The sequence below is a fragment of the Rattus norvegicus genome, chromosome 15 (assembly GCF_021556685.1).
Source record: "Rattus norvegicus strain SHRSP/BbbUtx chromosome 15, alternate assembly SHRSP_T2T, whole genome shotgun sequence".
Taxonomy (NCBI): Eukaryota; Metazoa; Chordata; class Mammalia; order Rodentia; family Muridae; genus Rattus; species Rattus norvegicus.
Window position 1 is genome coordinate 10,433,036 of NC_141548.1, and position 23,967 is coordinate 10,457,002.

The window sequence follows — 23,967 nt, forward strand, 5'->3', positions numbered from 1 at the left end:
AAGGAAATAAAAGCTGTTTTCAGCCATGTAGAGAGAGCCACAGGACCCGTAGAAGAGGCAGCATTCCATTCCTGTCACTTCCAAATGCTTAGGGGCCAAATGCACAGCAAACAAGATCAGACTTCAGTCAAAAGGGAGGATTTTTTTGAAAGTGGTAGCTCCCTGAAAGGGGCCCTAGGCAGGGCTGTGCTTCTGTGAGAATCGCTTGCTGTGTGAGGTATTTGCTCTGAGGTAAACTAAGTGTCCAGACCTATTCTTGAGTGCATTAGCAAGGATTTTAGTCTGTGTTCGCAGCCAGTACAAATGCTTCAGTGGGTATTGGCTGCTATCTGTTGCTATCGACTATTACTTAGCTTAGAGACGAAGCACCAGGAAGAAATGCTAGTCATCAAGTTCAGTGCTCCCAAAAATGACATAGTTACAGAGAAGATGATTATAGAAGGCAGCAGGAAATGTATTGGTCAAAGAATCAAAATGTTACAGGACTGCCAGTAAAAATGAACGGTGTCTGTGCTATTGGAACGGTTTTCAGAACGATAGGTCTGTGTTCATGTGCAAAGCCATGCAGTGGGTGAACAGCAGAGTCGTGTTGACGCCAGAGAGATAAGTCCTGTAAGTGATGCTTTTTAAGAGATCGTTTTCCCAGATAGTGTGGAGAAGAGGTGACAGGAAATACAGAAGAAAAGGTGATAGGCTGTTTTAGATCATGTGGGTAGAAGGGACATAAAAGAAGTGACTGCACAGGGGTGAGATCACGGAGTCCTAGATGGAATGTCTGTGTCCCGGCATGAGATCATGGAGTCCTAGATGGATGCTCTGTGTCCCTGCATGAGATCATGGAATCCTAGATGGATGCTCTGTGTCCCTGCATGAGATCATGGAATCCTAGATGGATGCTCTGTGTCCCCGAATCAGATTGCGGAGTCCTAGATGGAATGTCTGTGTCCCGGCATGAGATCACCGAGTCCTAGATGGATGCTCTGTGTCCCGGCATGAGATCACGGAGTCCTAGATGGATGCTCTGTGTCCCGGCATGAGATCACGGAGTCCTAGATGGATGCTCTGTGTCCCGGCATGAGATCACGGAGTCCTAGATGGAATGTCTGTGTCCCGGCATGAGATCATGGAGTCCTAGATGGAATGTCTGTGTCCCGGCATGAGATCATGGAGTCCTAGATGGATGCTCTGTGTCCCGGCATGAGATCACCGAGTCCTAGATGGAATGTCTGTGTCCCGGCATGAGATCACGGAGTCCTAGATGGATGCTCTGTGTCCCGGCATGAGATCACGGAGTCCTAGATGGATGCTCTGTGTCCCGGCATGAGATCACGGAGTCCTAGATGGATGCTCTGTGTCCCGGCATGAGATCACCGAGTCCTAGATGGATGCTCTGTGTCCCTGCATGAGATCACCGAGTCCTAGATGGAATGTCTGTGTCCCGGCATGAGATCACCGAGTCCTAGATGGAATGTCTGTGTCCCGGCATGAGATCACAGAGTCCTAGATGGATGCTCTGTGTCCCGGCATGAGATCATGGAGTCCTAAATGGATGCTCTGTGTCCCGGCATGAGATCACCGAGTCCTAGGTGGAAGTTCTGTGTCCCCGTAGAGTCCATTCTGCTTGCTGCCAGCAGTCAGAGTTGCCAGAGCTGCTGTTCACAAGAAGCCAGGAAACCATGAATCTTGATGAATTTTTAAAACTACTGATCAGGTGAGCAAGCCTGCCTGAGAACTGAGTGTTCTTTCCTCTCAGCCTGTGACCTGCATGCATTCGAGCTGTTCTAAGCCCTCAGGACTACATAGGGAGGGTGAGGAGGACCCTGACGCTGCTTTATACTGTGACTTCTGGAAGATGGGTTCTGGTTTCCAGCCAGTGGAACAGGAGCTAACGTGGAAAACTGGAAAGGGGAGACTTTGACCCTGAGGGACCCAGCAGAGCAGACTAGAACGAGGGCATCGAGTATACGGCAGGTGATGTGTAGCCTAGACTGTCAAGCAAAGGGTGTAGACAGGAGAGGTCCCAGTTTCTAGGACTCTGTCAAACTTTTCTCTGCATTTTGTGTTAAGCCTATAAGGTAGCATTCTCTATGGGACAAGATGGTTCCTTATTTTTAAAGGCACAATGTTTTTCTGTGTCTACGTATATATGACAAAGGGTCACTGGTCTGTGGTTCCTGTGACAGATGCCCCTTTCGTGGTAAAGTGTCACAACATTCATGATCAAAGCTGCAGAATCGCTGACACCGTCCCTAAGTTCTAACAGTGGTAGCTCCCACTGTTTCCTTGGCCAAACAGAGGGACGTCCTCACCTAGAATCAGAACTCTGCCATTACCTTTTCAAACATGTGTATGTACATATATAAACTCCTTTTCCAACACACACACACACACACACACACACACACACACACACACACAAATCCTTTGGACAAATATAATGACATAGTAAAAGGGAAACGTTAATGTAGGAATGTGTCCGCTTTTATGTTTCAGTGGTTGGCAATTGTATAATGCTTCACCAGGATGGGAATTCATCCTGGGTTTGCCAGCCTCCATAAGAGACCTGCTCCCTCCCTTGTGCTTTAACATTTAGTTTATGGGGTAGTGGGTGGAGGTCAGACAATGATTCACGGTTCTCTCTCCACCATGTGGGTCCTAAGGTTTGAACTCAGATTCTCACACTTGCTGTGCCTTTGCCCACTGAGCCATCCTACCAGTCCCTTAATCTCTTTCATATACCACTATTTTAAAGTCCTGACACACATTGATGCTGTAGTCTGTATGTCTGAGCACAGCCAGTGAAGATGCTCACTCTAAATGAGCTGATGTACTAACTCCTGCATCCCCTGAATGTTGTCAGTCAGAGCATGGCCTCAGGATGCCTATCTCAGAACAGGGAAGACCCTGCCATAGCCACTTGACCACTGTGACAGTTCTGAGATCATTGAGTGTAAACATACGTGCATCTGCCTTCATTCCCACTGGTTTTGTAGATGCCTGGTTTGGAACATAAGCAATGTTTGGTGACTTTATTGTAACTTGAAGTTATTTATTCTGCTAGATTGGGTTCCCACTGGTTTTGTAGATGCCTGGTTTGGAACATAAGCAATGTTTGGTGACTTTATTGTAACTTGAAGTTATTTATTCTGCTAGATTGGAAAACACCAAATTGCATTAAAATATGTCTGTAAGGCTTCATTTTTATATTCAAACAGGTCAGCCAAAGAAGTAAAAAGAAACTCCATGTAATCTGTAGTGGTGAGCAAAAACCAGCCGAGGCATACAGTTATGTTGAGGTGCAAAGGATGTCCTAACTGAATTCATGTGTCCACAACCAGCCATTAAAGAAGCAGCAGTCATCTGGGAGGCAAGTGTAGCCTTCTGGGTGGGTGGACAGAAAATATAAATACGAATGCTCTTGATTTTCTTGCCTTCTTTGATGCTCTTTCTATTCTACTTTCAGAAAAATTTAATCCTGTTATTTAGATTAATGAGCATTCTTTTTAAACTCTTGGGCAAATTATAAAATTAATGACATTTTCTCTGCTGTAGGCAAAATACTTCATTTAAGAATGAAAAAAGCAAATTGAGCTAACATTGTGTAAGAGCTGTGTAGTCAAACAGGGATGCTCGCCTCCCCTCACCTGGTGCCCGCCCGCCCGCCCGCCCGCCCGCCCAAGGTGTTTGAAGGCCTAAGCCTTTAAGTGGAGCTCCGAGCACAGTGGCCTGAGTGGTATGTAAATAAGGCCGATTCCTTTGTAATCAGAGAGTTGACTTTACCTGTGATTTGCTACTTGCCCTGGGCCGGAGATCATTTTTAATTCGGTGTCAGACTCAGATGAATGTTTGGTTTACTAATCTTCTAATGACGGCATAGGTTCTTCCAGAAGTAACAAGGGGGAATTTAGAGCAAAGTAAACAGCTCATTTTCTTCGACCTGCCATGGCCTGAGTCCTCTACAAGGGAGGGAAGGAGGGAGGGAGGGAGGGAGGAAGGGAGGGAAGGAGGGAGGGAGGAAGGGAGGGAAGAAGGGAGGGAGGGAGGGAAGGAAGGAAGGAGGGAGGGAGGGAGGGAGGGAAGGAGGGAGAGGGAGGGGGGGGACAAGGAGAGCCAGCTGCTCACCATACTTACTAACAACCGAACCTTATGAAGCCCTGCCTTTCCCGGGTTAAGGCCTTTCTGTGTGCATCTCCTAAAGCACAGCACGTTTCCCCGTGTTCCTCCAGTGTGGTCTGACACCATCCCTTTTCAGTGGCTGAGAGGAGACAAGAGTACCTCAGACCTACACAGGCTCTAGTGTAGACCTCCATGCTCAGCCAGGCCCTTCCACCCTCCTCCCTCCCTGCTTTGTTTGCTGTTTTTAAACAGAAGAAAGTGGAGTTGCCTCTAAAGGAGCTAGTGAAGTGGCTCTGCAGGTCAAGACTGGTGCCACAGAGATCTGAGATTGTTCCTCAGAATCATGGTGGAAGGGGAGAACTGACTCCTGCAAGCTGTTCTCTGACTCACATGGGCTTCCCGGCCCCACCACTACCCTTACACACACATGAACACACACTCACTAAATAATTCTTAAAAATGAATTTTAAGAAGATGAGCAGTTGCTTTGCAGAGAAATTCTCTGAAGGACTCAAATGGGCTAGAGATGGCAAACAGAAGTGAGGAAGCCTCTACAGAGCATTGTGGGTTAGACACAGCCCTACCTGACGGACAGGGGGGAGGCCCCCTCTGTGGGAGACAGGGGTGGAGAGGAGGCGGCCTCCCTGGTGGTACCAGAAATAGTCCTGGGGTTCTGTCCTGTCTGTCAGATATTTTTCCCAGCAACAGAAAAGAAACTTGGGAAAGATCTACAAATGAGATGGTGTGTATAGTTGAGACAGGCTACAAATCTCTAATTCTAGAGTCTGGTGAGATGAACAGAGTAAAGAGCTGTTCCCTGTTCACAGAGCACAGTACCGTGCCTCAGGGTTACTCTGTGTGAGATTCAGTGCCATCCAGTAAGAATGTCGGCAGCTTCCTCCCCTGGAAGCCGCGTGATGAACTCCTTCCCAGCTGGGTTTCGGTCAGAGGCTCTAATGACCCTGTGGTACAGTGGGAATTTTCACAGATGAAGGGGCACACTTGGAATGGACCATAGTAGGAATTCATCCTGAAAAGGACAGGGTTCTGGGCTTTGAGAGATCAAAGCCATATGTGCAGTGTGTAAGAGTTCAGAGTGTGTACACAAACCGCCTAGGCTCTTCTCACCTCTCCCCTTCCAGCGGAGGCCTCCAGTGAGTCATTGACCTTTAACCTTTCGTTTGTTTGTATTGCGCAGACAGTAATAAGAGTTAGTGCGGGGATTAGGTTACTGTATTAAGACAGCACCCAGCTCCCACTGAACGCTTTACTCTTTTGATGGTGGTAGTGTTTGCTTCTATACATAGTTAATACTTTACAAACATCAGTGAACACCAGAAGTAAGCGGGGAACTTAGGAACTGCTGCATTCCAGAGTATTGACTAAGTGTAGACTTAGCCAGAGTGTCTTAATAATGCAGGGTCATTGGCTGTAGCTAACCATGAGCTTCAGAGGCAGGCTGCAGGAAGCCGGTGTCTGTGCAGCCCCTATGGCAATGGGACATGGTAAGAAAAGCGCTCCCTTGGGAAAGAACAATCTATTTGTATTTTTATAGAGAACTGGAGGTTAGAGTGGAGGCATTAAAAGGTTTTGAAGTGGATGCCTGTGGTATAAACAGGCTTTGGACAGCCTTTCCTGTGAAATACCACCTCAGATCTGGAGCCTCTTGCCGTTTGAGAATGCTCTCACCACTGAGTCGGAAAGGTTTCCTCAGGACTTTTTTTTATATATAGTATGATCAAAGGCCACTTGGGTCCATCCACTGGGTTGTTTAAAGAGGGATACCCAAAGGTTTCTCCAAGAGAGAAGGAACTAAGGGGACTGCATGAAAGAGTGGTGTCCACCAGCCAGCTTTCTCATGGCTCAGCTGGACGCACAGGGCAAGCGTCCCTCACTTGCTGTCTGGTGGCAGTGCTGGGGCAGCAGCAGTTGACACTTGGCTCTTGGCTGACTGACATGGTGACAGCTCTCCCAGAGGTTGCCAAAGTCTGGCTGTCATTTTTCTACCTGTTGACGGCCAGGCTTTAGGCTTCCTGTTTTCCAAGCTAGACTGTAACCAAGGTGTGCTCCAGAGGCTTTCGGCTTACCTGTGCTGTTGATGGTAAGCAAACACCGCTTAGCCCTGCTTAGCTCTTCTGTGAAGTCTGCATAAGAACGTTTGTACTGACCTGGCTTTTGTCATGTCCCACAGAACGGGACAGGTGGGTGGAGAATGAGTCAGGTGCTGGTCTGGCGCGTTTATCAGGTAATGAAGAAAGTTACTATTTCAGCATTTCGGTTTTCATACCCTTCTGCTCGTAGGCAAGGCATCAGACCCATCTCTTCCATTTTAGTGAAAGGTACCTCTTTTCTCTGGGCTGGTTCTGTTCTCCTCCTAACTTTACCATCGCAAATAAGTTACCACAGGGGGAAAAATCCTGTCTTTTTATATAAGGATAGAAAGACAAAACTCTGGTCATTAAAACATAAAACATTGCCTTCACATCTGAAAAAGCGCCCAGTGTTTCTGAGACTGGGAGTAAAAGCTGAGTCACAGCTACAGGTTAATCATGCAGTCAGTCTAGCTCTATTCCAAGTATTTGAGATGTTTTAATATATTACCCAGCATGTTTTATATCATCTAAGAATTGAGTACATTGTGTAAACACTGGGGAGGATCTATTCATACATTTCTGAGAACTTGGGAGACATTGTGAAATTAATCTGTGAATTGTCAGCCCCTTTTTTTCTTTTACTACTTTCATGGGAGTAGGTTTTTTTTTAAAAGAATATAACGTATAAAAATATATTTTTATTGTTGAAGCCTTCAACTGTGAACTTATGAGCTCCTCAAAGTAATGGCAGCATTCTCATGGCTTTCTAGAAACTCTGGGATCCTCACTTTCCTGCTTCTCGTCAACAAAGCTGAGGCAGGAAAGACACATGGAGGCCATCAAAGAAGTGAATCGATGCTGGTATCTGCCGCTGTCTCTTGAAAGCCAGTGTTTCAGTTTAGAATCTCTTAACTGCTCCAGCATATTAAGGGGCAGTGAGTACTGGAGGGGGCTGATGATTTAACTTGTGTTTCAGAGCAGTTTCCTCCCAAGTCCAGACGTTCACTGGCTGCTTTCAGTCTCCTGCGGTGTATGGGAGATTGTGTATGCCAGGCATTAGGACTGGGGAGAAGAAAGCAGAGCAGAGAAGAAAACATAAATCCTGGGGCGTCCCGATTTGGAGCATGGATACAGAGCTGAGCCCTCCTCACTGACAGGCTGCCACCTCCCCTGAGTGCAGGAAGGGCTAATCATTACTCTGGACTGCTCGGATTGCCCAGTGTGGAAAGGCACTTTCCATGAAGCCCGGCAACTGGTCAATCCGCAGGACCCACATGGTAAAAGGAAAGAGCACTTCCTAAAAGTATCCTGTGCCTACTGTACTGTGCCATGTCAGCAGAGCATGCGTACATGATAGACAGACAGATGACAGACAGACAGACAGACAGACAGACAGACAGACAAATAAACAAAACATGCGTATTAAAAAAAAATAAAACATTGCCCTGTACCGGAGTCTAGCCTGCTGTTTCAAAGCTCTGCCTCCAGGCCACAAGGGGGTGTCAGGAGACTTTGTTTCACAGTTTTAGGAAGAAAAGGTCTGTTGGGTGGCAGATGTGGCTCAGGGACAGGTGCCGAGCATACACGAGGACCTAGGATTGGCACATACTGAAAGGAGGAGAATTAAAAGCATGAGGTGATACAGTGACCCCTTCGCTGTGCTGCTTCCTCTTAAGGTTGCTGCTGCGCACGAGAAAAGATACGGTTGCAGATTTCTGTCGCTTGTGGAAAGTGGGATGAGAATACTGCACTGTAATCATTAAAGACCCTGCCAGTGCCTTTTTCCTTCTCAGATATGTGTTTGTGCATCTGTGGGTACAATTTGTGTGTGTGTGTGTGTGTGTGTGTGTGTGTGTGTGTGTGTGTGTGTGTATACACATACATACATATACATATGAGGGCCAGAAGCAACTCCGGGTATTCCACTCCAGAATTCCACCTACCTTGTTAGAGACAAGGTTTCCCATCGGCCAACAGTTCACCTGTCAAGAGCCTCATGCAGCACAAAGACCGAGGTTATTAGAGGTTACAGCCTATATTGCCATGCCTCGCCTTCGTGTTTTATATAATTTATTTTTGGGTTCTGTAGATAAGATGCAGTCTTTGTGCTGACCTGTCTCTGCCACCCCTTAAGCTGTAGTATATTCCAGCTGTTGATTTTCTTGTTTGTTCTTAGAAACCATTTTATAAAGTATCGTGTAAACTGCAAGTGTACATTTCATGTTTATCGTCATATCTGAGTCTTAGACTTCTTTGTAAAAATATGAAATGGGGCATAGGGAGGAAGCTTAGTCAGTAAAGTGTCGGCTCACCAAGCCATAAGGATCTGAGCTCAGATCCCCAGCACATGCCTGTAACCCCAGTACTGAGGCAGAGAAACTTGAGGATCCCTGAGGTCCACTGACCAGAGTCTGTCAGTGAGCCCTAGAGGTTCAGTGAAAGATCCTGCCTAAAATGACATGGGCAACAGTAAGACATAAACCTCTGACCTTCACAGACATGTGCACAGGATATGTGCATGAACCTGTACATACGTGCACAAACACACCCACATACATAACATGCAAGAATGCAAAATATCTTTCGGCAACATTAAACTGGAATAACATTGACTCGTGTCTGAGAGCCATTTTGTTTGCGTCCTAACCAGTACCTGTGAACTTGCTTACTGTTCTCGATGGCCCCCCCTGAGGAACTGCACCTCACAGGAGGCCTGGGCCCACACCGGGCTGTATTATTCTAAGTGAGGACGTTTTCAGAAGGGCAGTTATATTACGCTTAGTAAAAATTAAGTCTCAACGGTGTTGATTTGAAATATTTTGAGTTATAATGCAGCCAGGTTGGCTATGCACTGTATCACAGGTGCAGAAGTGGCAGAAATGGCAGAAATGTACAAAGTCACTCAATAACCTCGTAAGTAAATGTTCTCAACTCTGTGCAGTGCTCTGTGCATTGTCAGATACCAACCACATCACCAACTTCTAAATGTTATATGAAGGGCGGGGGAAGGGTGACATCGCCACAGTTTAGGCACAATTTAGGGGTGACAAAAACACTTCCTTTCTAATGAGTTGGTGGTTTACAATTGTGGGCCGAAAGGACCACGAAGGACAGATGGCTGTTTACTTTTATATAAACAAACTTCATGAGTAACAGGCACGAGGTAGAATGATGAGAAGCTCAAAGTCATAACCAAGATGATCAGCATTGAAGTACATCTCTGTGGCGTCTGCTGGATTAGACTCGAGCTGGCTTTCACATCAAAGTGATGACTTCAGATTGGCTAGTGTTGGGCACACTCTCATGCATGACGTTTCCAGCATGCACCTTTTAGCAAAGTATGGTTATGAGTGTGATCCTAGGTTTTCTTTTTTTCTCTTTTGGCCCAACAAGTTTAGGACTAAGAACATTCCTCCTGGTTTAGCAGTCTTCTCGACTGAAGAGTTCAGTCCTGTTCAGTCCTGTTCAGTTAAAGCATGCCTCACTATTTGAAGAGTGTGCTCACTAACCCTAATGAGGGACAGAGACCCGTGGATCCACTCATCTGAGACAAGATCTCACCACACCTCAAGCAGGCCTGGTGTCAGTGTGCGGTTCAGACTGTGGTCAGACTCTCAGTACTCCAGCCTCAGACCCAGATGCTGGGGTACAGGTGTGAGCCACCGTGCCTGGGTGGTCGCAAGTTTGTGCTTAGCTAAGTGGCATTCTCAGGACCTGTCAAGTGTTTTTGTCTGCTGTCTTTATCAAATGGCCATTTGTTTGTTTGGGGATTTTTTTTCCCCTTGAATTGATGAAGGTTGGTACAAGTTGGTGATAGCTAGTTTTAATGAATCAGAACATGTGATAGATATCTAAATGTTAGAAATATCACACAAACATTGTGTTTTTGATTCTTGTTTGTTTGTTTGTTTGTTTGTTTGTTTGAGACCAGATTTCTCTGTGTAGCCTTGGCTCACCTAGAACTAGCTTTGTAGACCGGGATGGCTTCAAACCCACAGATATCTGCCAGCCTCTGCCTCCTGAGTTCTGGGATTAAAGGTGTGCACCACCACCTCGGGGCTGGCCTTACTTATTTTATGCACTGACCCAAGGGTTGAGTTTAATATTCTCAGACATCTCGCCCCAAGGGAAAACAACTGTTTACAGAATCAACGTGAGATGCCTGGCATGGCCCGTCCTGGGGCTTCCTTTGGATAGGTACAGTTCTTGAGAAACAATGAATAAATGCACGTCCTGCTGTGTTCTTTCCTGAGATGTAAGATGTTGAAGCTCACATAAACCAAGTACAATAAAAACGTCAAAGGAATCGGAAAGGCCTCTCGTCTTTCTTATTTGTGTTGAAATTACTTCTCAATGCTGGATGAGTTTATAACCTATATGAAGGTCTTCTTTTGGGGCATACAAACAGATTTTCAGTAATTTGGGGCTAATAATATGCACTGTCTGCAGCTAAGAGAGAGCACAGTACAGCTGTTGTTTGAGCAGGGGTGACTGCTTCTGCACCCACTGATACATTTAACTGCCACATGTGACCAGTAGGTGCTCTGCCCATTTTATTACAAGCTTTATGACTGTACAATTTTTCTACCTGCTAACAGTAATACACTTCAAGCTAGTGCTTAAATATTTATTGAATAAAGCATCTGCATACAGCATATTAGCTCTTAAAAGGTATTTCATCATTATAAATTAGTACATCATTTGCATATCCTGATTCATGGAGTATTATTGACCTGAATGTTCAGTATCCTGAAAGCAGTCTATTTGTATCATATAAATTCTCCTTAGGGAAGTTTTGTGGTGGCTAGAATTGTTCTTTTTTAATTAGTAGACCAAATGGCTTTTCAAGTCAAATCTGGCTGTTTGTCAACATGCATCCTCCCTGTTGTTTTAGACTCTATTATCAACTGTAACAGGGACTGTTTTTAAATGAGTAGCAGTTGTCAAAGTAGCAAGAGAAAGCAGTTGGGGAAGATGGTACTTGGGAGACCAGCCATCATGGTAGCCCTCCATGGGGAGACAGTACACACATAACCTCTAAGGGGAGTGGCAGTCCTAACTCACAGAAGAAACACAAAGATAAAATAAGTCAGTTGGACTGTCGGCTAATGGTCTTATGATGGAATTGATGAGGGAGATACCTGCTGTGAGGCAGGTGATGGCTAAGCACACCTTACACATGATATGGACATGGTAATGAGTCATGCGCACTCCCCACTCAGAGGATACTGCACACTTACAGGCCCACAGGCATTTAGGACCAAGCCGTGGGTGGCAGGCTTTGTAGTGTGCAGAGTGAGTGTCCTCCACTTCTCAGAGTGGAATAACCCTTGCTGGGGGCAGCAAGCAGAGGCTTTGGAGATGAAGCAAGAGAGCTGTTAAGACGAACCAGACTTAGAGAGTGACCTGTGGGTTAGGTCATCGGAGGTTATGCCAAATGTCAAGGTAGGATAGCATGTAAGTTTCGGTTTGACCCCACCATAGCTAAACTGGCCTTCTGAGTGTAGGCTGTCTAGTTCCTGTTTAAGGTACTTCTTTGTTTTGCTAGGGGTCATGTTCACACCTTTAAAATAATTGTCTTAGTTAGGATGTCCTTTGCTCTGATGAAACACCATGACCGAAAAAGCAAGTCGGGAAGGAAAGGGCTCGTTTGGCTTACACTTCCACCTCACTGTTCATCATCGAAGGAAGTCAGGACAGGAACTCAAACAGGCAGGAACCAGGAGGCAGGAGCTCATGCAGACATCAGGGACCAGTGTCACCTAGTCACTGGCTTGCTGTTCATCATGGTTTGCTCAGTATGCTTTCTTATAGAACCCTGGGCCACCAGCCTAGCCATGGCACCATCAGCAATGGGCAGGCCCCTCCTCCAACAATCACTAGTTAAGAAAATGCCCTATGTGCTTGCCTACAGCCTGATCTTACAGAAGCGTTTTCTCAATTGAAGTTCCCTCCTTTCAGATAACTCTAGCTTGTGTCAAGGTGACATAAAACTGGCCAGCACAATAATATTTTTATTCATACATATATGAAAGTGCCATATATGTATACAATGTGTGTTGTTCATATCTACATACCACCAACTCCTTCCGGCCCTCAAGCTCCTCCCCTCCAGATCTCCCTCCCAGCCTCTTGTCCTCTTTCTTTATTTTCTGTGTTATGAGTAACCCTGAGTCCAGTTAATGCTATCCACACAGACATGGATTTGTGGCCACATTCGCAAATGAGAGTGATTGTCCCTCCCTCAATAGCTGTGAACTGCCTAAAACTCCTCTGATAGAGCTGGGGACACTGGAGAGCCCTCCCTGTCCATGCTAGAGTTTTCCTTGCAACAACCAGGTTATGTCCAGAAGTCAGTATCTCACAGCTCTCTTCCCTACCCATGGGCTCTTGCTTTCTTTCCTCCCCATCTTTTGAGAAGTGCCTGAGCCTTGGGCAGTGGGCAGTCGATATGGATAACTCACCCGCAGCTGACTTCCCTCAACTGTGAGCCTCTGTATTAAGCAATGCCCACTGGACAGAGCTGAGAGGGGCACAGGTCTCCTCCCTGGGTACCTCCACAATGAAGATTGGGAGAGTGAACACACAAGCCATGCACCCTACCTCTGGCTCGCATTCACATGTTTCAGTAACTGAGTATTTTTCTTTCACGGAGCATTTTCTGTGCTGTTAAGAATATGTAGACTATAACATCTGTTGATTTAAACAAACAAACAAAAAACCCCACTTTCATTTGAAAGATAATTCCAGGAAATTTTTCCCCTTAAAAGAAAGATAAGTGTAAATCCTAGTTATAGCTTGACTTAGTTTTCTTCTATATATATTTTTCTTTTCTTCCACAAATTCTGCCCTCCACCCTCTACGCAGATTCTTGTTTCTCCACACTATTTCCGTCGGGCCATTACTACTTCCCCTCAGCAGCCTAAAGGTGCTCAGCTGTCTCTCCAGTTGCATCGCCTACACCTTGTCAGCTTCTCCCACAGTAGCATTCACCCCATTTTTGGTACAAGTATTAAATGTCCCAGAGTGTGCTCTTCAGAATACTGTAGCCTGTATGCTTACTGAGATGGTTTTTTACTGAGGTGGTTTTTTAATGAGCTGGTTTCTGCCATCGAGACGCATAGTAGGAGAACAGAAAAGAAAGCTGTGTAGTAGCATGAAGATAGGTTAGTTCACACAGAGCCCGCTCTCCCGCAGCCCATGCCTGGCCCACAGCTGTACTCTGCCTACCTGAACACCTCAGCTGCTCCCTTCCTCCTGTCACTTGGCTCTGGCCAGACTGGCCAGTTTCCATTCCCACTTACCTCATACCCCGGATAGGTCCCTCCCTCGGGACCTTTGCCTCTGTAGTCTGCTTCCCCGGGACATTTTCCCTCTCATGGCCATGTGTCTCCTTCTGAGCCTCATGCCAGGTGTTGGCCACAACACTTGGAGCTAACAGCACTCTGTCCATGCACAGCACCTCCCTGTTCCCATTTACCTGTGACATTTTCCCTAAGCATTCCTGATTTCTCTGTGCCAGTTTGCTATCTCTTCATCGGTGAAGTTGCGTGCTAATTCTGAGAATCCCACCTGTGCAGCAAACACCAGTCCCCAGTGTTCCTCCACACTTTCATCCTCAGAGGTGAAAGTACATCGTAAGTACTACAGGGGTGAGAAAGGACCTTGGGCCCTGAGGCCCAGGGCCACATGGAAACTCTTTGCAAGCACGGGACTGAACCTTCTGCCTCCACATAGGCTCACGCTGCCCAAGGACCACTTCTTCCTCTTTGGGTTTCTGCCCATTTGGTTCTTCAGTCAGAACTGGCTTCAGTCGTCTCCATATTGTAGACTATTCGTATGTTCTCACAGAATAGAGATCTATATCCTTTCCCTCTGGAAGCATTATGGTCCATACACTGGACAACTGGTCATTTATTTGATCAATGTGAGAAAAATTGAGAGATGCTGTGAAATCGACAAGTTTAAATGTGCGTGCTGTGGATACAGTGGGGGCAGAGCTCTCGAGACCAGCCACTGGGAACGGTCACTGGGCGGTCCTGGACAGTCCCCTGCACTCTCGAGTTGGCTGCAGAGTTCCTTTCATTCACTTGTAGGCATTCTGCCAACCTCTGGGCTAACACTGTGAGGCATTTTTACGGAGAGCAGAAGAGCAAGGGGAGTAGGGTATGAGTCAGGCTCCTGAACACACAAGGAAGAGGAATGGATGGGCAGGGTCTGGACTTAAGGTTGTTGAAACACAGGTCTTCATACACTGGAGTCAACAGAAGGGAAGCTGAAGCCAGGAGTGAGTGAGGTGACAGAGCTGTCACTGGACCAGAAGGGAGGCTGAAGCCAGGAGTGAGGTAACAGAGCTGTCACTGGACTCATTCTGTAGATATGGAGGAGTCCAAGCAACAGGCTGAGCACAAGGCTGGCAGAAGGGGCTCAAAGCCAGATCGTGTGCTCCTCTGCCTTCAGAGTCCACACGTTACGTGTGTTTGTGGCACATGTGTGTGGTGGATGCACACCCATGCACTGCTTATGGAGGTCATAGGCTGACTTGGCTGCCTTCTCTATCACCCTTTTTACATCCAGGGTCTCTAAGTGAGGCGTTTCAGCTACCCCGGCTGGCCTGGAGTCCCTAGGATCCTCCTGTCTGCCTTCCTGGCACTGGAGTTGCAGGCACACTGCTACACCTGGCTTTTACTTGCTTATGACAGAACTAAAGTCAGAGCCTCGTGCTTATCTATCCGTCATTGCCCAGCCCACAAACCCCTTATGTCTAAACTCGAAAGGTCTAGATTAAAAGGGACAGTGTTCTCAAATGATACTTCACGGACTTTTCACAGTAGTCGTCTTAGTTAGGATGCTGTTCTACTGTGGTGAGACATCATGACCAAGGCAGCTTACAGAAGGAAGAGTTTATTGGATCTTACTATCTCAGAGGGCGAGTCCATGACCACCGTGCCAGGGAGCAGAGCAACAGGCAGGCAGGCGTAGCCCTGGAGCAGTGAGCGGTAGCTGAGAGCCAGTGCCCTATCTGTAAGCACAAGGCCGAGCGCTAGCTGGGGATAGCGTGGGCTCTTTAAGAGACATGCCTCTTTCAACAAAGCCTCATCTCCTTATTCTTCCCAAATACAGTTTTACAAGTGGGGACCAAACATTGAAATGTGTGAGCCTGTGAAGGCCATTCCTATTCTAACCGCAGCAGTAGCTCAGTTTTGAGCATTTGGCTGGTATGAAGTTATGGAAACAGACAGTTGATGACTGGCAGCCATTGGGCTCTTCATGGCCTTCACTTGTTTAATTAATAATTAAAGTATTTGTCTTTTCATTAGATTGTGCATCATGGATTGAGGTACTCTTGATGTATTTACGGAATTAGTTATTGCTGCCTAGGGCCCTGTCCCCATATTAATGGACGGAGGCAGCTTACATGGTTTGAAACCATAAACCATATTTATGTCATTTTACTTTGTTGAAAGGTATTGTTTATGTAGGGTACGTGCATTTAGAATAAATGTTCCCCACCCTGTCCTCCAGAGCTGTTCCCTCCCCTACAGGATGTGGGCCCTGCTGTTGGCCCAAGCTTCTGGAAATGGAATGGAAAAGATACTTTTGCTTCTGGGTGTTCAGTAAACTAGGTTTCAGCCAAAGTGCATTGTTCTTACTTCTCTCTGTCCCCACCAGAGGGTGACTAGAGTGTGGTAGCCGCCAGCCCATTCTGCACCTGACCTTCAGAGCTGAAGGCCTTCCAACACCAGCAATCCCTCTGCAAGAGGCACTGGTGGATGGAGAACGCTGGTCACGTCTAGGCATTCTTGTCTTTATAGAACAAATGCCTGGGAAGATGCAGGCTATTAATCTGGGTTATCTCACCAAGTCCATGCTGTGTGAGAAGAACACTTTGAACAGTGAACAAAAACGGTGTTTCCTTAGAGAAAGGAAGTGGGGACAGGTCATGGCAGACAGATAAACCTGTCAGTGGTTTCAAGTGTGGAGCCCGTAGGGGAGATGCAGAGATAAAGAACAAAGTAAGAGAAATCTTAATGTTTCCGTCAAGTCTGGTTGTATACTACTTCGAAATTGTGCTTGGGGAGAAATTGCTCTCAGACTTGAAATAACCCTAAAAATCCGAGTTACTGTTTCACTAAGATTTTTGTTTTAAAGGAAATCATAAGTAAGTAAAGGAAAGGGTCCTAGACAGGTGCCTTAGTGGGCAAGAGCACAGACTGCTCTTGAGGAGTGCACGGTCTGGTTCCCAGTACTCATATCAGGCGGCTCACAACAACCTACATGTAACGCCAGCTCCAGGGGATCTGACACCCTCTTCTGACCTCCTCACACACTTCCATTCAGGTGCGCATACCCACACATAGTAACATACACACAATGCTCATCGTTCAAAGAAATGTTTAAAACAAGAAAAGAAAAAGATGTTCTAAGCAGTTTGCTGCCCATTTGCCTACACCTGTCCTCCTGCTCCCACACACATCTGCCCTCCTGCCCCCCACACACCTGTCCTCCTGCTCCCACACACCTGTCCTCCTGCTCCCACACACACCTGTCCTCCTGCTCCCATACACACCTGCCCTCCTGCCCCCCACACACCTGCCCTCCTGCCCCCCACACACACCTGTCCTCCTGCTCCCACACACCTGTCCTCCTGCTCCCACACACACCTGTCCTCCTGCCCCACACACACCTGTCCTCCTGCTCCCACACACCTGTCCTCCTGCTCCCATACACACCTGTCCTCCTGCTCCCACACACCTGCCCTCCTGCCCCCCACACACACCTGTCCTCCTGCTCCCACACACCTGTCCTCCTGCTCCCATACACACCTGTCCTCCTGCTCCCACACACCTGCCCTCCTGCCCCCCACACACACCTGTCCTCCTGCTCCCACACACCTGTCCTCCTGCTCCCACACACCTGTCCTCCTGCTCCCACACACACCTGTCCTCCTGCTCCCATACACACCTGTCCTCCTGCTCCCACACACCTGCCCTCCTGCCCCCCACACACACCTGTCCTCCTGCTCCCACACACCTGTCCTCCTGCTCCCACACACACCTGTCCTCCTGCCCCACACACACCTGTCCTCCTGCCCCACACACACCTGCCCTCCTGCTCCCACACACACCTGTCCTCCTGCTCCCACACACCTGCCCTCCTGCCCCCCACACACCTGTCCTCCTGCTCCCACACACCTGTCCTCCTGCTCCCACACACACCTGTCCTCCTGCTCCCACACACACCTGTCCTCCTGCTCCCACACACCTGCCCTCCTGCCCCCCCCACACACCTGTCCTCCTGCTCCCACACACCTGTCCTCCTGCTCCCACACACACCTGTCCTCCTGCCCCACACACACCTGTCCTCCTGCCCCACACACACCTGTCCTCCTGCTCCCACACACACCTGTCCTCCTGCTCCCACACACCTGCCCTCCTGCCTCCCACACACCTGTCCTCCTGCTCCCACACACCTGTCCTCCTGCTCCCACACACCTGTCCTCCTGCTGTTCCTAACATCACTTGCACTTGCTGACCCCAAGCCCTGCAGCTGACTGTTTAAATCCCAAGAAACCTATTTATTGAAAGCCAAGTTCATGATCTCCTCAAACTAGAAAAGGAAACTTGAAACACTAGAGACTTTTAGAAACTCTGGTCACTGGCATTTTAGAATTCTGAAGGGATAGTAGACTGGTTAGGTAAATCCTAAGTTCTGATGTAGAAGTGCCAGGGGTTTTAGGTCCAGTTTCAAACAACTCAAGCCACTGACCCTGTATTATGTCAGTTGGGTGTCTGAAGCATACAGTATAAACCAACATCTGCCAGGGTGGGAGGCAGCTGTTGTGTTGTTTCCACTCATATGGGAATAGGAATCGATGAAGTACATCTGCCCTTGTGTTCATGGAAGAACTTGGAGAGGAGAGCTTGGTGTATGGAGACCATGCCACCATCTTTGAGTAGGGCAAACAGGGTACTATCCAGTCCTACAGACTTGCTCAGAGAAGCCTATAACTCAGGCCGATGTTCCTGTGGCTGAACCAGGCCCTGTATTGGTCAGGTAGCATTGATCCTGTGTGATAGCATTGTCCATATATACAGCTCTATGACATGGCTTTAAAAGGCATTTGCTAATTGTACAGCACTTGAGGCATTATTAGGTGACAAAAGTTTTACATATCATATATACTTTTTTACTTACTAAACACAGACAAAAGTAAGAAATGACTACTTGGGACCTTCAGAGTACAACATTTACCCTTGTTGTGACATTATGCTCAGGACTGTTTCATATTTAAGCATGTTATTATAAAGCATTGCTTTGTAGTTTAAGTGGAAGCTCTCTGGTGTTCAGATTATTAACTGTAAATTTAGATTTTAGTTCCTGGCTTTCTGTAGCTAGTGAGAGAATGAGGAGGAAATTGGGGTTGCCTGGAGTGCAGAAGCTGGCCTTCAGTCCCCAGCAGAGGCAGACCACCCTGTCTCCCTGGACTAAGGTGTGGTCTCCGGGGCTGACAGCGTAGGCAATTGCAATAATAGCCTTTCCACAGGGATGAGAGGAAGCTTCTTGATGGCTCTGTGCAGAGCCCACTGTGTCACCTCTCTGATGACCTGAGTGGGAGGTTGGCTGACAGCCACAGAATGAGTCACCCTCCCAGCTCACTGTGGACAGTGGAATGCACATGGTAACATTTGATGCACATCTCCTCGGAAACATTGAGACACACAAAAGCACCTGATCTGTGTCTGATCTGATTTTCCCAGGTGTCCTGTTTGTGTAATAATTCTCTCACATTACTTAGGTCCCAGTCCAAACAACAAAACCACCTCTCTTCCTAGCAGTCAGGGATAAATATTTGCTGAGGCCATGCCTTATGCAGATGAGCAGACACGGGGCTCCAGCTGAACCTGCCAGGCATTCTCGCCAGCACTGAATTAGGCTGCAGTACAACAGCACCCCCTTCACAGCCAGTTCTGACTTATGCTTTTGTCTCTAGTCATGAAAGGGAAGGTCCTGGAAATATGGGAATCTGAGTTACTTGTAAATGTGCTTTTCCCAAGACTAATCCTGTGTGCCATTTCCATTTTACTGCCCACTGGCTGTATACCAGGTAACCCCTGACCCAGTGGGGACTCACAGTCAGCCACAGAATCTGCTCAGCCTTCTAACACACCAGAAACTTTTTTAAAAGAAAGTTTTTTTCTGTCACAGACTTCCAGTAACATGCATGTGACTTCTCTCTTTGTCTGACTGTGTAGACCAGCCTGACATCAAAGTCACCATGTAACCCAAGCTTACACCGAAACCAGGGTCCTTGTGTGTCAGCCTCCCCCGACTGTGAAACCAGCTGTGATTTCTTTTTTGGTGCTTGCCAGATACTCTATGATCCACTGTCAGTAATGGACAAGTCTTGTGCCCTTTGGTCCACTGGTCACAGTGGTACCATGGCCTGAACCCACTGGAGAATGTTCTATGACTCAGACACATGCTGTGTGTCTCTTGTTAAAATAGTAAATAGTATGATAAAGTGTGTATACACAGCCTCCTGGACACACAGCTTCCAAAATACTTGGCTTCTTATCTCTTTCTAGACAGTGAATGTAAGTAAACACCAATGTTCATCACCGTAGAATCTGGTGTACGTCACTCCGAACTTCCTTAAAACTTGAGGCGCACGCCGTGTCCCTTAATTTTACTGAGGAGAGAAGCATGTGTTGCAGATTTTATAGGTTCCTTTCCACTTCTTGGTCATGAGATCAAGATATGAAATTGTCACCGTGGTGACATGTGGAGATGTCCATGAACCAAGAGATATCTAGACAGTTGGTAGTATTCCAGGGCAAGGCTGTCCCTGCTGGTGTGACGTGATCTGCTTTTGATCCCGATAAGGACTGAGAAGAGAAGTCCTCTAACAGTGACTGAGCACACAGTTCCACAAGCTCCTTATGTGATATTGACCGCACCTCTCCATCCTGTCCTTGACAGTGGGGCTCTCTTAGGAAAAAATAAAAATGACACTCACACCTCACGTGAGGTTCTGAAACTCTGTGAAAACAGGACATAATTTCAGGTTGGCTTTGCAGACCCACTGCAACTATCATGAAACGTAGGTGAAAGCTTCCACATTCCGGCTGACCGATGGTGACAACACTTGAGGGCTTCCATGCTGCTGTCCTCTACTTGTCCTTAAGGTGTAGGGCTGGAGAGATGGCCCAGCTGTCAAGAGCACTTGTTGTTCTTTCAGAGGACCCAAGTTCACTTCTTGTGTCAGGGAGCTCACAACCAGCTCCAAGAGATGTGTTGCCCTCTCTAGCCTCCATGGGTCCCCAATAGTTGTGGTTTATGTGCCCAATCACACAAATAAATCTCTCTTACACTGGGATTTCCTCTTCCTCTGGGCAGCTGTTCATGCAGAGAAGTTCTTTGCTCTGTTTCCTTATAGGCTCTATCCTACGTCTTCCTGGTTTCTTTCTCCCTCCTGGCTTAGGTGTTAAGCGTGGTGATTAGGTTTAATGAGCTGAATGTTACTGTAGCATTCACATTAACTTTTGTGCTTCCTTAAGGCCAGTCTGCACTTAGGTCCTTGAAGGTCATATCCGTCTCCTTCACTCAAGGCCTGGGTCATGGATGGTATCATTAATAGCTATTTAGGCAATGAATGACTAGGTAACAAAAATTGGAGAAAGAGAGGCAGCCTGCCTTAACATGAGAGCCACACACTGACCTAAGAAGCCGATCTGAACATTTCTGTTCATGCTCAAATGGCCATTGATGACATTAGTGCTCATACTGACTGGTGTGGGCGCGCGCGCGCACACACACACACACCACACACCACACACACATGCACACCACACACACAATTAACCAAACAGAATGTCAGCAAAGCCTCACTCTGGGACACACACAGGGGACTATATTGTGGGAAACAGCAGTCCCAGACTGAAAGGGAAATCCCAAAGCCATGGCTCCGATTGGGACAGTCCTTCTACAACAGTTTATTTTACTCACACAGTGTTATCTCAAGCCCACGATTGAAAATTATTACAAACATTCAACCTCACTGAAATAAAATATGTGTGTCTGAGGGGAAACCACTGTTGTTTAATATGGTGGCTTTTTAGTGCTTCGGGAAATGATTTAGCCATTTTATAGCCATTGAAATGATACATTACATAGACATTCAAAGGTTCCGTTAACGCATGTGATCTGTTACGTGGATTTAAAACGCACATCTCTTTCTCAGGCCAGACAGCTGCATGGTCTGCATGAGGTGGCAGACCTCGGCCCCTGTCCACCATGCCTTGGGTAGGAAAACAGGAGCTACCACATCTCGTCACAGTGCTGTATGCTTAGACAGAATGGTTCTGTCTTAGGATTTGAACAGAGCACTGTATGTAGATGAGATACTGGTGTGAAGGAGACTGGTCACATATAGAAAAGCAGTGACCATCCGGCACAGTGGTTGTCATTAAGGTTCAGCAGAGGAACCTTCTGTTTTTAAAACCACTGTCCTTAAACTAAGGCAGTTGCTTTTATTCTAATGGCTAAGACTATTGCGAAGAAAATTTTTTCTGTGGATATCAGGGTGCTTGTAGGTAGACAGGAAGCCTTTCAGAATTTAATTTTGAATGGGTCTGTCTGGGTCAGTGACCTCATAATCTTTTCAGAATGAAACTTGGCCATGAAGCACTAGTGTGCCCCACCTCTAGGAACTTTGGTCAGCTACTGAGAGGCATGTCTACCTTTCGTGTTTGATAAAGATCTTTCTTTCTTCCTGTACCTTTGGAAGCATTCTTATCTGAGTGTGTACTGGAACTGTTCATACTGATGGTGTAAAGACCGCAACTGTATAACCCTCTGTTTGCAGAAACGAGCCTGTCTTGACCCAAGCGGTTGAGGTTGAGAAGGAAGTCCGGACTTCTCTGTGCATTAGTCACCTTTCCTGTTGCTATGCCCAGCCACTTAACAAAAGCAGCTTAAGGAAAGCGTTCATTTTGGCTCACGGTGTGAGGGGATATGATCCATCATGGAGGGGAAGGCAGAGTGACCTGGGCGGCTCTGGCAGGGAGAGCATGAGACCTTTAACTCTTACCTCACCATGTCAGAGAGCAGAGAAGGGAATGCTGTGCTCAGCTGCCTTCCTCCCTTCCTCCTTTTATCCTGTTGCTGACCCTATTTCATGGTGCCACCCACATTCATGACAGTTATCCCCAATCACTTAATCATCTCAGAAAAAGTCCTCAAAGATGTGCCTTGTCAACATCCTGGCTGTGTCTCTGTCCAGTCAAACTGTCCATCAGAATGCCCATCACATGGTACAGGATATTTGATCAGACTGTGAACCCCAAGACTGTGTTATTTACTGGACAAAACCTGCTTTTAGTAGTGGAGTGGCTCAGCCTTAGCACATTTGTTTAATCCAAGAGCTTTCTACTTGAATATTGAAAACAGGATTAAATAAAGTCAACCATAGGTCAAGAGGCGGAGCAAGCAACCAGTTGACAGGAAGTGAGCATAGAAGTGTTAAGAAGAAAACAGTAAAGGGATTCAGGAGGACTGATAGGGAGATGCACAGGAAGTAGTGGGGAGGGACTTTGAGTTTGAAGGAGGTTATTTGAGAGCGTGTAAGAGAGGGTATTTGACAGTTGGACATCATCGGCTGAAGAGGAGGTCGGTTGGGTCCTTCCTCTGCCTCTCTGAACTAGCATCTGGCTCCCCAGGCTCTACTGGTAAAATCAAACCACTGAGATTTGTTTAAAAAACAACAACAATCACAGTCTACTAAATTAATATTTTTCTCATGGGCAATATATCCCAAGTTCTCCAATAGCCAAGTCAAGACCAGCTTTAAACCAATAGTAGCATTATGGCTTCCATGCCTCCTTTTCCTTGACACCTTAGAAAACGAGCCTTGTAGTAATCATAAATATGATCCTCTAAGGAAAGGGGAATTGGTTTTTTTTTGTTGGTTTTTTTTTTTTTGTTCTTTTTTTTTTTTTTTTTCGGAGCTGGGGACCGAACCCAGGGCCTTGCGCTTCCTAGGTAAGCGCTCTACCACTGAGCTAAATCCCCAGCCCGGGGAATTGTTTTTTTAAAGATTTGTTTATTTTATGTATATGAGTACAGTGTTGCTGTCTTCACACACACCAGAAGAGGGCATCGGATCTCATTACAGATGGCTGTGAGCCACCATGTGGTTGCTGGGAATTGAACTCAGGACCTCTGGAAGAGCAGTCAGTGCTCTTAACCGCTGAGCCATCTCTCCAGCTCAGAAAAGAAAATTTTTAAGAATTTTCATTTCAAAGTGTATTTACCTGTATTGACCTTAGTTTAATTATTTTATAATATTAAGAAAATTTACTCAATCTTAAAATTACAGACTAATATCTATTTAAATATACCAAGTTTATTTTCTGCAAGTTTTAATTTGCAGCTTCAATATATATGTAGAAGTAATTACATGCATTAAAATAACCTCTTCATTTCATTATTCCTTTTTAATGAGACTATAAAGGGCAGCACATTAGTGCAGGGTCACAGTGCTAGGACAGAACATTGAAATCAGTGTACACTCATTACAGTGGGATACTTGGAGGTCTCAAATTTGATTCTGATCAGTGAGCTACTGAAATCTTAAGTTAAATATTTTTCTATTTTATTTTACCTACTGAGTAAATATCCTTCCCCTTCTGGGCCATCAGTCGAATTTGCCTGCATCAGAAAATGCTAATCATACCGGTTGCATGGAGCCCAGAGG

General features: G+C 46.6%; 1 protein-coding gene and 1 long non-coding RNA gene across 7 annotated transcripts in view; both read left to right on the forward strand.

Annotated features, from left to right (window-relative positions):
• Window positions 1-23,967, forward strand: part of Ube2e2 (ubiquitin-conjugating enzyme E2E 2) — a 277,992-nt gene that overhangs the window by 166,661 nt on the left and 87,364 nt on the right. The gene's annotated exons all lie outside the window — the stretch shown is intronic.
• Window positions 6,048-10,256, forward strand: LOC148000810 (uncharacterized). The gene is made up of 3 exons (XR_015638215.1): window positions 6,048-6,217; window positions 6,308-6,361; window positions 6,980-10,256. It is a non-coding gene; the product is annotated as an uncharacterized LOC148000810 (long non-coding RNA).